This window comes from Cornus florida, unplaced genomic scaffold (genome assembly GCF_030987335.1).
Source record: "Cornus florida cultivar Cherokee Brave unplaced genomic scaffold, ASM3098733v1 CherokeeBrave_3.0.0_Hap2_Chr07, whole genome shotgun sequence".
In the NCBI taxonomy this organism is placed as follows: domain Eukaryota; kingdom Viridiplantae; phylum Streptophyta; class Magnoliopsida; order Cornales; family Cornaceae; genus Cornus; species Cornus florida.
In genome coordinates, this window is record NW_026775577.1 from 56,020,588 (window position 1) to 56,030,064 (window position 9,477).

Below are 9,477 nucleotides of genomic sequence, written 5' to 3' on the forward strand. Positions count from 1 at the left end.
TGACAAGTTTCAAGGTCATTTAAGCAATAATGGAATTAATTAACTTCAAACAGAAGGGTTGGAATGGCAATTCAACTCAAGATCAGGAATCATGATAAGGAGGGTCAAGAAACATCAAAATTAGGCCCTAGCATAGCAAGAATCAAGAATTATATCACAAAGAAGTTCAAAGGTAGTTAGCATTTTCAAATGGATGCAAAGGAATCAAATGGAATAAGTTTCAATTTAAAGGAGGGCATTTTGGTCAACTTTGGAATTTCTCAACACTTTTAGGGTAAAATTAGAATTTTGAAAACTTTGGAGTGAAAACATTCAATTGCATTGTAGAAAAACTTCGTGACAAGAATCATGCAATGAATGAACAACATTAGAAGGAATCATGCAACTCAATTTCACATTTTCTAAACAAAGTTCAAAAATTTCCCTTTTTAAATATTTGAGACCCAACAAGTGTGATCACAAAGCATTTTAACAATTAAAGATTATTTTACCAAAATAATGCACTCAATCCAATCAAAACTTTTCAAAGAGGTCCATTTGAAACATTGCTATGCATTGAAGACAAAACTTATCATTTGCAATTCAAAAGCACAAAATCAAATCAAGTCATGCTTGCAAGCAATTTAGGCAACTTAAATCACATCCATGCATTTCATATGCAAGTCAAACAAATGAGACAAGGTGGAACTATGCTCACAACAATTCAAACTTTTCAATACCATTTAATTTTCAAAAATATATCAAGTCTAAAATATTTCTTCTTTTGAAAGGTCTTTTCAAATTCCATCCGAAGTTCCAAAATCAAAACACATGCTTTTTTGGATTTTAAAATCAAAGTTTCAAAAAAAAAAATTCAAAAATCCGGCATGGTTTCCCCTTAAAAATGGACATTCCAAAATTTTTTAAACACATCAAATATCATGTATTTAGCATTTAAGTCAATCAATATTCAATCTCAACATCCAACAAGGGACACTGCCCACAATCAATCCACAAAACCAATAAAATTTGCCCATTCTCCTTCTAGAAACTATACCAACTACATTGCACTATCCAATTTCAAGGTTTGCCCATCACCATTCAACATATATCAAATTTCAGCCCAATCAAATGTTTCCAAAAAAATTTTAAACTATTTTCAATATTTATATTTTTTATTGGTTTCTAATTTTGATTTTCCATTGTTTATGTATTTTCCAATTCTTTTTTTTTTTATTTTTTTTATTTTTATATATCTACAAGCATATAAACAAATGCAAATAAGATGCAATCAATACAAAAGATGAAAATAAAATAACAATAGAGAAGAAAATAAAGTAAACAAGAAAACAAAATAAAAAAAAATGAAAATGAAAATAAAATTATTTTGCCCATACCCGACCCAAAGAAGTGACGAGGAGGGTGAGATGAAGAGATTGGAAGCAAAATGGGAATTTTCAAGCCTCGCCGGACTTGGGGAAGAGGACCAGAGGTTCGCCAGAACTTTGCCGGAATCTGCAGAAGCTCGCCGGAGCTTGGTTCGAATCCTCCTTAGCCTAAATCAGTCGGAGATGATGGATAAGATGGAGCCTAAGTGTGAAAAGAGAGATCAGAGGGAGGAAGAGCTTGGCTGCGGGCCAAAAGCTCTTTACCGGCGTTAATGGTGGTCGGCGGTGGCTCGGGGTTTGGGTTTCCTTTGGTTGCCACCGGAGCTTGGAGAAGAGAGGTGGTGGTTCGGTGATGGTGATGTGAGGGAGAGTGTGTGAGGGTGAGTGAGAGAATGATTCAGGGAGAGAGAGATGGGAGGCTAGGGTTTGGATGAGAGATGGAGAAGATAAATAGAAAGAAGAAAAGAAAAATAGAAAAAGAAAAGGAGGTGGAGAAAAAGAAAAAGAAAAAATAAAATAAAATAAAAATAAATTTTAGAACTCAAAGGGATTTCTGAAAAATTCAAATGATGCATTTTCGATCGATCAAAGTAATTCGATCGATTGAACCCTTAACTTTGATCGATAAAAAATGGATATTAAGATTGCCTTCGATCAATCAAAATGGAATTTGAAAGGCTCTCGACCCAGGTGATTCGATCAATCGAAGTGGGACTTCAATTAATCGAACTGGAGTTCGATCAATCGAAACCTCACTGGCAGTACTCAAAATGCAGGAAATGGCCCGTAAACCAGATTTTTTAAGTCAACACATATTCAGACGACACAGAAACATATAAAAACAGAAATGAGGGAGGAGTAGGGTTGTCAAACCCTACGAAATGCACTAGTCTTTAACGTCTCTAGCAAGACGCTGAGCTCTTTTAGCTCGGATCAAAAATCTTATTGTGCATCCCCTCCAATGACATTTTGAATCCCACCCAACAAATTGTTCCCTAAAGAACTTGTTGGATTTAATTCAAAAGAGATTGATAGTCCTTTGTCAATGCAACTCTTGGGCTTCCATGCCCTTTCAACACTTGGTTTCAAAACAACATTCTTTGAAATCATTTTGGAAGGTAAACCTTTGGAAATTTTATTTCCAAGCAAAGTGTAATGACCTGGTTATTTTCCTCCCTTTTCTTTTTCTCAAATTTTACGGATAAATTTTTTTCCATTTAATTTTCTTTTCTGAGTTGAGTTTCTTATCACTTAAGTGTCGTCTCGAGTGCTCGGAAATGGTTTTCGATACTCTTTCGTTTGGATTGACAACTTCCTTTAAGGACCAAGTCATTTTCACATTTTCATTTTTTCGACACTATTCATTTTTCGTCCTTTTCCCTATTTTGTCTTTTTCCCGTTTGTTACTTTTTGACGGAACCTCACTTTTCATGCTCGGAGTTGATTTCCGACTTCATGTATCTTCATTCTATGTGGTTTCCATGAAATACGTATCTTTACCTTAGTAGAAAAGTACTCTGGTTGTTCCCGGTGTCCATAGAGGCATGGATGCACAGTTCTTCAAAATCTTTTTCTTTTCTTGGAGTGTTTTTCATAAATATCTTTTGAAGATATTTTATTTGAAGTGTTTTTAAGAAAATATCTTTTGGAAGATATTTTTATTCTGGGTGGTTTCGTAGTTATCTCTTTTTGTAGGGGCCATTGTGCAATTAACGAAAGTTATTGCAAAATACCTCATTTTGATCCCGGATCCTCGGACGGGATTCATTTTCACATTTCATTGAGTCATGAACTGTTAGAATTTCCTCCCATTCATTTTCCCCAGTTTTAGGGATTTCTGACCCCGGTTGCTGCCGAACTTGTTCGAGGCATATCTCTCTGCTTGGGACTAGATTTTTTACGCCGTTTCTTCCGTTGTTCATTTTTTCTCATTTTGGTTCTTTTTTGTTCACTTAGTTTTGTCGTTTGAGCGTGTGTGCTCAAATTCCACTTTTCCGGACCCGGTGTGACCCATTCGCGGCACTTTTAGGGTTTTTCTATAAATAGGGGGTCTTAAGTTAAAAAGTCAGACTTCATCATCTCCCTCCCCTCTCTTTGGCCGGTAGCCATGGCAACCCCTTGGGCTGCCACCTTCTCTCTCCTTTTTTGATCACTTCCCTCGTGTGAAACGCCATAGTACCTTGGTGTTTATTGCTCGCCTTGACGACGCGCACCTTTCCCCCTTATTAGAACCCATTTCTGGCCATTTTTTGAGTTCGGGTTTAAAGCCAAGTTTGGATTTTCATGGTAACTCCTTGGTGTTTAATGTTCCTCTCGTTGTCCCCGACGTAACCTAGGAGTATTGTCGGATTCAGAGCATTTTTCTTTCGGTGAGGATTTGAGATTTCATCTCAAATAGAGGTAGGGGGTGTTATAATTTATATTCTTGATGTACTACATGCTATTGACACTTATACAACTCATTTACATGTTTTTGTATCAAATTTAGAGATTTTATTATTTATTTTTCTACAATGATATTTGATTTTCCTGGTTGGTTGTAGCTTGGTTTAAACATGTGGCATGATAGAATAATACCCCTTGATATGTTCATTGACATATATTAAATTGAGAGCATTTGGACAAGTATTGAAGTTTTTGTTTAATATTTTTCTTTATTGAAAATTTAATTCATGTGGCCTTATCTAGCTTGAAACTGATATGTCATGTCATATTATACTAGGCCCTAGCATACTTTTCAACATAGGTGAATTTGAGAGTAATCAAAGGTGTTTTAAAATCTAGAGACAATTGATTAATTCAATTAATTAATTTATTTTTAAGTGCACTATTCACTTCATTGGATTTTCGACTTGACATTCTTGATGTGCATGCCATATACTTTCATATATTTATTTTAAGAATTTTGGACAACTTTGATTTCTAGAGAAATTAATTAATTAGGTTAATTAATTTCTACTTAGTGTTCTAATGAATTAGACTTGTATTTCATGGGGCTTTTGTCTTTTTATCATATATCATGGCTTGTTGCAACTTAGCTTCATTAATGTAGTTGATGAACTCACACCCTTACATTGGAATGATTTAATTGTTCAAGTGTTGTTAAACAAATCATTAAATCATGTATCTTATACTAGTGGTATGTTTACATCAATGGATTCTATATGCTATATATCCTAGTTTGTAGTCCATGTAGATGCATACTATAAATTCTTGACATTTCACATGCCATGATAGTTGAGAACTTAGGGTATGACTTGTGTGTTTCCAAAATCTTGGTTGTGCATGAAACGTGTTTAATGCATTACTTGTATCTTGATGCCATCTTGACTTGCACAACTTGTTGATTTTGGAAACTCGGGGATATCAATCAAGAAGTGACAGGACTTGGTTATAGTACAGGAGATAGAGAGCTCCCTACATTATCATGCGCACTAGGGGAAGGTAACCTTGGGTTAATAGCCCTAAAGTGATCCCAAGAGAATGACTTTCTATCGTGCGCACTAGGGAAGGTACCCTTGGGTTAGTAGCCCTAAAGTGATCCCAAGAGAACAATTTTCTATCGTGTGCACTAGGGGAAGGTACCCTTGGGTTAGTAGCCCTAAAGTGATCCTAAAAGAATGATTTTCTATCGTGTGCACTAGGGGAAGGTACCCTTGGGTTAGTAGCCCTAAAGTGATCCTAAGAGAATGATTTTCTATCGTGCGTATTAGGGTATGGTACCTTTGGGTTAGTAGCCCTAAAGTTATCCCAAGAGAATGACTTTCTATCGTGTGCACTAGGGGAAGGTACCCTTGGGTTAGTAGCCCTAAAGTAATCCAAAGAGAATGATTTTCTATCATGCACACTAGGGGAAGGTACCCATGGGTTAGTAGCCCTAAAGTGATCCTAAGAGTACGGTTTTAATCTGGGAGATATCCAAGTTTTCACATTGTTTGATTTCACTCTTTAAATTTCAAGTGTTGCATTCCTTGAATATTTAAAACTCTTTCGTGTTATAGGAAATGTTCCATCCTTGTTAAATTACATAGATATTATGCCTTGTTCTTGATTTCATGTATAACTCTTGTCGTGTTAATTGGTATGTCCCAATCATATAAATTGCATTGATAATGTGATCCTTGTATTCTAGTATCCTCTTGTCGCATTGTATAGATTATTCCAACCTTACTTAATTGTATTGATAATGCAATTTATGTCGATCTTTATTCAAATATCATTCTTGTCATGTTCTTTAGATTATCCCAACCTTGTTCAGTTTCATAGACATCGTGATTCATGTTGCTTCATGTTGATATGATTTAGGAATGATCCTATATAAGCATCTTGACTTAGATTCTAGGTGGCATGGACCATATGAAATGATTTACATCAACATGCAAAATCTCTAAAACCTTTAGATTTCAAGTGTAATCTCTTAAAGATCTAAAAACCTTGTCGTGTTATATGGAGTATTTCTTACCTTGTTTAATTGCATAGACATTATGCTACTTCTTGTATTTAGATTTCATTTAGTATATTCGTGTCTTGCATACTTGCTTTGTGTGTTTCCGATCTCGTTTAGTATACCTGTGTTTTGTATACTTACCTTGCATGTTTTCCTCTTCGTTTAGTACACTTATAACCGGTATGCTTGTATGTCATGTATCTCATTTCAATTGCATGAGTAGCAAAGGATTCAAGTTAATGTAAAAATCTCTAAAGAAATCGAGTCTATGCATGCTCATTCTCTACGAGTAAACTTGTTTACTCACCCCGAAGTTACTGGGGGTTTTGTTGAGGTACGAAGACTCGGTTCGTGATGCTCATCATTCCGTGGATGACTTGTAGCTTTTAAGTTTCCATTTCATGTAAATGTTAGCATGAAATGCCTTTTTGTAGCTTTTTATGTCAAACTTGTATATTTAATTCTATGTATGTAATGTGTACATAAGTACACCTTTTGTAATGTATTTGACTTGTATAAGATGAGACCAGAGGCCAATAACATGTATTTTGCATCCAATGTAAATTTTGACTTCATGAAATATTGTGAAAATATTAAAAAATGTTAAGTTATTGCTTCACCATGTTTGCATCGGGTGTGGGAATTCCATTTTCATTCCTTCATAGGGTCTTATTAATCATGTATGAAGTGTGGCCAAGGGCCAAACGGTCATTTGACTCCATTTTATAAATTTTAGTTTTTAAAATTTCCATTTCAAGTTCATTTTTGCCTTTTTGGCCATCGGGGGGTTGGATTTTGACTTGGCCATTTTCGGGAGCCGCGGACCATTCCCGCGTGCTCAAAATCACTATTTACGTCTGTGTGCATGATCATTTTCATGAAAAACCTCTTCCTTGGTGAAATGAGCCTACGATGGACTCATTTCACACTTTTTTTGCATAAATCTTGCTCAAGGGCATTTTGGGGATTTCTTTTGGGAAATAAATTCCGTTCTTAACTCTGTCACATATAAAATGTGATTTTAGGGGGAGTTTCTTCGTTTCAACTCCGATTTGGTCCGTTCTTAAGTCTAAATTGACCGTGTCAAAATAATCTTTCCAATGGTACCAATTTCAGATTTAGATTATTATCCTAGCTCAATATTTCCTTGTTTTTGTGAAAGGGTGTCAATTTTTGGTTCGAACCGGGATGGGGTTTCCCTTCCTTTGACTTCAAGACTTGATATCTTTGCCATCCGGACTCTGAATCAAGTGACTCTTGAGTCCATATTTGTTAAAATTTCATTGTCTTTCGAACGGTGTGCTCAGTTGCACTCGACTTTTCCTAAATAAGTACCAGTTTACCCTTTTAGTCTTAAATGTTTGTTTTTCTTTGTCTTGCCATTTCTCTTTCATTCGGACTCCAAATCATGCGATTCTTGAGTCCATCTTGATTAGTTTTTCGTTGTATTTCCAAAGGTGTGCTCGGTGGCACCCGAATCTATATTTTTAGAAATGACTATTTTGCCCCTAGGGGCTTAATTGTTGTTTTTCCGATCTCTTGCTTCCGCTCTTTATTCCTTTGGGTTTTGTGACCTCATAGAAGGTTATCTTAGGTTCTTAGAGGTTTGTTGTGCCTTTGGAGACCGTTGTCTTGTTTCCTGCTTCTGCATTCTGGATCCGTTTCGGGTCATCACAGGACATACTAGGTTGAAAAATCCAGGGTCGTCAGACAAAGACTCAACTTTATCAAATTCATTTTCAAGACACTTTTCCATAACACACTTTTTCATGCTTGTCCATTGAGCTCGGGGTTGGATTGAATATATTCAATTTCACTTTCATATGCCCAAATGAAAATTTCATTATCCTTGTCCTACAATTGACGTTGGCATTAGTGGTTGCCAAAAAGGGACGGCCAAGGATAACGGGAATTTGGCTCTTGGGATTTGGGACCGATTCTGTGTCAATGACAACGAAATCGATCAGGAAAAAGAATTTATCAATTTTAATCAACACATCCTCAATAATACCCCGGGGCTTTTTGATGGATCAGTCAGCTAGTTGTAAAACTACCGACGTTGGTTTTAAGTCTCCTAAGCCCAATTGAATATACCCCGAATATGGAAGAAGGTTAACACTCGCTCCTAAATCTCAAAGAGCCTGGTTAATGACATGGTCACCAATAATGCAAGATGTAGTAGGTGAATCGGGGTCCTTAAATTTTGGAAAAGTGTTGTGTTACAAAATTTGCTTGGTTAAGACCACTTTTTTTGCTGATTGGCTTTTGTTCTTCCTCTTTTGGGTGCAAAGATCTTTCAAGAATTTGGCATAAGCCGAAATTTGTTTATTTGCATCCAAGAGAGGAAGATTCATCTTAACTTGCCTAAACATTTCAATTATTTCATTGGCATTGGTCTTTTGCTTTTCAAGAGAAATGGATCCTTTTAAGGCATTCGAAAATGGAGCTTTTAGCTTAAAATCTTTGTCAAAAACTTTTTGAGAATTACTCCTAACATAAGAATTTTTCCAATCATCTTTCAAAACTTTTCCAACAAAGGGTTCATGCACATACAATGAAGGAGGAATAGAATATGAGACGGGACTGGTGGCAACTTTTTGTTGCACTAGTTCACTTTCTTCATTGTGAGCTCCAACTTGATTGTCAACAATTTTTCCACTTCTCAAGGTCGTCACCACATTGACATGCTCAATTGTGGGACTTTCTGATAAGGAATTGGTCTCCATAACAAATTGTTGCTTTGGTGGATTCAAAAGCATTTTCCCTTTTTCCCTAGCATTCAATGTACTAGCTATTTGTCCGACTTAGGCTTCTAGCTATGCAATTGATTGAGAATGAGAATAAAGTAATTGGGTATTTGCCTCCAAATTACCCAAAACAGTCAACATTTTTTCCTCAAAAGTTGGACTCCTAGAATTTCCTTGAGAATAAGACGGTTGATTAAGAAAATGAGAGTTATAAAATTGATTTCCATGTGATGATTGAAAAGATGATCTATAACCTTGGGAACCTTAGCTTTGCATTGGGGGCGGAACATACTTGCCTTGAAAACCACCTTGGGAAGGATTTGAGCCTTCCCCTTGGCTTTTCTAAGAGAAGTTTGGATGGTACCTCCACCCGGGATTGTAATGTGCGCCATAGGGATTATTCCCTTGGTTAACAAATGCGGCATTTACTTGTTCTTGATTCTCACTTTGCACATATCCATGGGGACAATTGGAAGTAGAATGTAAGACATTAGAACAAGTCATGCAAGCTTCATTAGAATTATGATGATGACTAGGGAAGGAAGACACTTGATTCACCGAATTTTAGTTGATCAAAAATTGATTAAACCTTTGAGATAAAGACTTGACTTCGGCGGCTATGTCATTGGAATTATCAACTTGATATAAGCTAACATTCTTCTTTTCACCTAGATTTTTACCGTTCTTAGATGATAAAGATTGATGCATTGAATTCTCACTCATGCTTTCATAAAGACGCCATACATAATCATTATGCCTATCAAGATATGAACCACCCATGAAAGCATTTACCATTCCTTTAAAATTATCTGACAAACTTTCAAAGAAAAATTGCACTAACTGCCATTTAGGAATGTCATGATGTGGACACTTTCTAAGCAAGTCATTAAGGTGCTCCCATGCCTCATGAAATAAT